Source organism: Pinus tabuliformis, chromosome 2_1, assembly GCF_031772625.1.
Source record: "Pinus tabuliformis cultivar Carrire ecotype Pingquan chromosome 2_1, CPIR1, whole genome shotgun sequence".
Lineage (NCBI taxonomy): Eukaryota > Viridiplantae > Streptophyta > Pinopsida > Pinales > Pinaceae > Pinus > Pinus tabuliformis.
The window spans coordinates 606,298,905-606,304,590 of NC_142299.1; positions in this window are offsets into that span (position 1 = coordinate 606,298,905).

Here is a 5,686-nt window from a genome sequence, read left to right on the forward strand (position 1 = left end):
ATAATTTGCAAAAATTGTCTTGCATATTTTGAAAAGTTGGTTGTTAGGAATGAACTGCATACATTCTCTAATATTTTGTACTTCCCCTTTCTATAGTTCCTTCTTTGCTTGGGTATAGATGAAACAATGTTTAACTATCAAAATTAAACATTTTTAATCTCTAAAACTTCCACGCTTTGTAATTCCTTCTTTGGTTGGACGTAGATCAAACAACATATAACATTCAAAACTATAACCTTCAACTAGCCTGCTTCAAAACTAGCTCATCTTCGTGAATACGACCTTGTGTGTCTCTTTCACCTAGAGCAAGGAAGGATTTGAACTTCGACTTTGCATACCATTTTGAGAGCCATACGATGATATAAGCATAAACATACTATTGGTAATAAGTATGATCTATATTTGTATTTCTTACAATGATGTTGGTAGGAGAATCTTTCCTATAGGATTTTTCAAGAATTGGGCCTCATAGGTTGAAGAAGATGATGAAGAAATGATCTCATGTCTATATGAACTGCTATATATGGTCATACATAATAGGCTAATTTGTTTTCAATTTATATAAAATTGGGCTATATGTCTTAGACAGTTTAGAAACAAGTTCAAATTCACAATTCTATGGTAAAATGACACTTTAAAGGTGCATTCCATACTTGAGAATATTCCATTCAACACAAATAAATGATTTTGTTATATTCATGAGTTAGAATTGATATAAATAGTGAATGCATAGAGATATTGCTTAGAATATACAACAAACCTTAATGCATTCACGTCAAGGAAATTAACTGTAAAAGAATGATCTGTAAGGATATTAAAAATCTCAGTGTCGAGAGTCTTCCTTCCTGCATTGTAAAATGGACATTTTCTTTTCAAAGGATACTAAAATTTCCCCTTTAAAATCTCCCCTACTATTCATGTGTTCCATCTTAACTTGATCAAAACATCATGATGATCTCTACATAGTATGGGTGGGGGGCAACTTAGTATAAGCCTCTTGAAACATATGTGTAACTTGCATGTCAACATACAAAGTAATGTACATGAAAATTTATTTTTTATTTGCAATATTTATCTGATTTCCATGCAAATAATGTTATTTATGTCCACGTGTTTCAATAGAAATACTTGGGTGAACCCTCATGGGTATGATTGAATACACTATTAAAAGGTCAATTCTAGTTATACATGACATACCGTCAATGTCATGCTTTAAATAATGTGAAAGATACAGATGAAATAATGTTGAAGAAAGTATTTGATGAATAGTTTCTATAGGAAGCAATATGTGGGTGGAGATTTAATTGGAAGTTAAATATTTCTTATATGATGTTGAAGATAAGTTCCCTGAACATAGTGAAAGTGCCCCATTTTATTACATAAGGGTAGAAGGTCACTAAAATTTGCTATTTTTTAGATTTGTATTTCTTTAGAAAGTTGACCTTGCATTTCATGTCCGTTCTTAATTACATGTTGGAGAGAAACCTTAATTTCCATTTAAAATGAGCTATCAAAATTAGAACATGGTTTTGTAAAATTCTGATAGGGACCAAAGAAAATGAAGAGCAAGAGATACCTGAAAGCCATTGTTAGATATGATACTAAGAGTTCCTGGAATTTTATTGATATGTTCTTGTATATGGAGAAATTGTGGACTAATCAACATAGATAAATTATACTCTTGGCATGCTAACTGAATTATGTGGTGGCTGGTTCATATATGTTTTTTCCTGTTAGTGTTGTGCCTAAAAGTTTGTGGTAATGATTACTTGTGTTCTGTGTTTTTTTTATTTGATATGTTTGTGATGTAATTTTATCACATTATTTTAATATGTGGGTTTTTTCTGTTGCAAGGGGATTCCATATTAATTTTTCAAAGTCCTAGTCACATCTATTGCCTACTGATGTTGAATTTTTCACGGAGTTCGTTTCACTTTAAATATGCAACTAAAAACAACAAAGGCCCTTTTAGAGGATGGTATGTAATGATTTCTCTTGCATGTGCCCTATAAATGACTTGATTTCACTAATGAACCCATTAATGAGCTATTACTACTTGCCATTGGGAATCCTATTTGAATAACCAACAATAACTCAATATTCTCTTTCATATGAATGACATGTTTATTTTGTCACCTTGATCTTCATGGAGTTGTATGGATGGATTCATATCTTTTGAAATGGCCACAAACATTTACTAGTGTGTCACATGCTAGAGAATCCTTAAACATGGTATTTAATGCATTCAATATTTAAGCCTTCAAAAGTTGAAGGTATATATATTTATTTTGTGATCTATTGGGTAAATGGATCCTTGCACACATAAGAAGTTTTCATATCCTTTTCACACATCAAATGTTCCATTTATTTCTCTTTGTTATAACTAATTTCTTTAGCTTCTTATGTGGTGCATGTGCTTACATATATTTTGGATTGACATGGGAAAAATCTAATAAGTTACAAGGGTGATTATGATACTTTTGAGAGAAATTGAGATGAACAACTGCGCAATCAACAAAAAACTTTTGAGTCAAATGAACACAAAAATGATTATATGTAGATTTATTTTTATTTTTCTATATGTTAAATAGGTTGAATCTCATGAAAATATTGGAACTATTTTCTCCCTAGAAATGTTTTAGAATTGATCATTTTTCTACCATGGTGTGATATTCAATTTTATACTGAGATATTTACCCAAGGAATAAAATAATTTTCTTGTGTTTTTTGCTTCCAGGATTTCGTTGATAAGTTCCAGTACAAATGCAAAAAGAATTTTAATGAAGGTATTGTTAATTATGCTCTGAGGTTGGTCAATGGGAATTGATACGTCATTGACATACAATATTGTAATTGGGTATATATGTCCTATTTTATCTTTAGATTCAAGCCATTCTTAATGAACGTCGATATCATTTATTTGGTCAACATGCACCAAAGTGATAAATTTATGAACATTGAGGTCATATTTGTTGATGTTTTAGGGTTTGAATCACATTGGGCATATGGATGTTGTTGTAAAGGACTCATAGAATGATTCTATTTAGTGATGCATACTATCATTTTTTTTCCTTATGCACATTTAATTTTCCTTTTTTGTTTCACGTTGATGTTATGGCGTGTATTCTTGTATATACTAGTGAAGGTGTTTTCCAAATTTCTCTTCCATATTACATAAACATATTCAAAATTTCTACTACATTGTGTACATATATAAATTTGAGTTTTATGCCCTTGAAAATAGACCAAGTTCTCCAATTATCATTTCGGGTTTGATATTCCACTGTTTGGGCTACATTTAAAAAATTCATGCTAGTTTTTCCTTGTTACTCTACATTTTTCTATTAGGATGTAAATCTATTTTTAATTCCTTAATTTCTCATAATTACGTGAAGTCTTCGAGTAATTATACTTTCCCAAAATATCCATTTTCCTTCTACTTTGATATCTCTTTTCACTTTCTTCTTTGATGCAGTCAGGATGTCAATAAGCTGCTAATGCTACCAACAATCCCTGCTCCACAAAATATTTCCTCAATTTGTGGTTAGAGGAAATTAAATTTCCTATAATTATGAATGGAAAACACATTTCTATGATCCTCAAATCCTTCTCTTCGTGCTAATCCTAATTTCCTCATTCAAATATGCTCAAAACTCATTTGCAACAAGAATATATTGAGATTCATAAACATCATGCTCCAAAATCTAAATTGTAATTTTATCAAACAAATACATTAAATAGGATTAACCACCTCTAAGTCAATCTGTAAACTTTTTCCTTGAATTAGTCCTTTCTTTCTACTTGGTATATCTCTTTGTAGCCAGATGTGCATAACCATTACAAAACATAAAAAAAAAAAAATAAAAAAATAAAAAAATGTTGAACACCATTGTGTTGCAGGAATCAATCTTTCCATCACATTTTCACTTCCTCCAAGTTTCGTTAAGTTATTTCAACCACAAACTACAAGAATATATTTTTCTTGAGCATCTCATTCTAGTTGATATCCCAAGGCTCCTTCCAGGTCTAAATACATTCTCACTATATAAAATTTATATGATGTCATATACGAATTTAGCTTAAACCCCAATTTTCAACGATTTGATCATGATTTGACCAAATCTTTTTCAATGAGCGAGTTGGGCATGAATTCCTAATGATTGATCATCACTTCTTGTAATAGCTTCTAGGAGTTGGGATCTTAATATTTAATACATTTACTAACCAAGTTGTGGATACCCCATAACTAAGCTTCATTTTCATATGTAGTACTTAGTTTACAATCATCCATGTTGTAGACACATTGTTTAAATCTAACGTTGTAGAGAATGTAACTTCCACTGCTCGATTTTGATGTCATATGTGAACAAAGAAATGGATATAACCATAAAACCAATTTAAATAATTTCAGTCTTGATCCAAACCACACACTCAAACATTCTTCCACTTGAGACTGATTTTCCCCACACATTGCAATTTATCTAGAAAACTAGCTCTCGTTTCCCAAGAGATTTATCCTTACCTACACCATATTCACAAGTAAATACCCAAGACTTGAGTTTGCATGAACTAGGGAATATAACCTACTTTACCTTAATGTTTCTCTATATCTCCAAAGAGATTTCACTCAACAAGGTTTTTCTAACTTTTATATTGATGGAAACTTCCCAAAAAAACCTTGCACATGATTTCCACCAACATAAACTACATAGACATTTCCTTGCTAGGATTGTGCTCCCACTTCTGCAAAGGTATTTTGAACCTTCTTACATGAATCTAATATTACTGTTGTTGATGCCACTAAAATTCAATTAAATTTTGGAAACCCCTGCACTCATAATTTGTACAATTTCCAAGAAACCTATTTTCATTCATTTTCCCTTACAAGAAACACATAAATTCCCAAGCAAAAATATCATAAGGTGACCTGCGCATGGAGAACAAAGTTATGTTTGGTCTTAGTTTTCTTTGTGGATCAACGTAGTGTGAAATAGAGAGCTCATGTGTTGATGAGGGTAAATTACCATCTTGCTTTACTCCTTATCCTCCCCTTCATGTTCATTTCCTTTTGAAACCCTCCATAATCCTCTATTTCCATTTATTTCCCCTCTCCCTCCCCCTCTCCCTTCTACTCTTCCTAAAGTTTTCCTTTCATGCTTAAAGTCCTTACACCCCTCCTTTCCACTTTTCCTACCCACACTCTTTTCTTTCCCATCCCTACACTCATCTATGTGATTCTCCTCAATTTCCAATCATGTTGTTTTATCTACCTTCTCCCACTCCCCCTCCTTCTTCAACTCCTCACACTCCCTACTTGCCATGAAACACTACTCCAATCTCCCTATATTCCTCCAATAATGTAGGCTCGTGACAATAGAAAATATTCCTTCCTAAGAAAACATCAAACATGATAGCATAACTAAAAATAAAATCATCAATAGATAAAACGTATGGACACAAATAGGAAATAGGAAATAAATCATCTTATAAATTTTTGTGTGCTAAATTATATTGGTAGTTTAAATTATAATTATCTTTACATTTGTGATTCATCTTTTCCATTTAATCCTTTATCCTCCTCTCCCCCCATTTTTATATTCTTGTTTTCTTCACTTATTCCCTTCAAAACCATTTTTCAATCCCTATTCATTGTAAAAAATACTCTCCTACTCTCTCCACAAAGCTC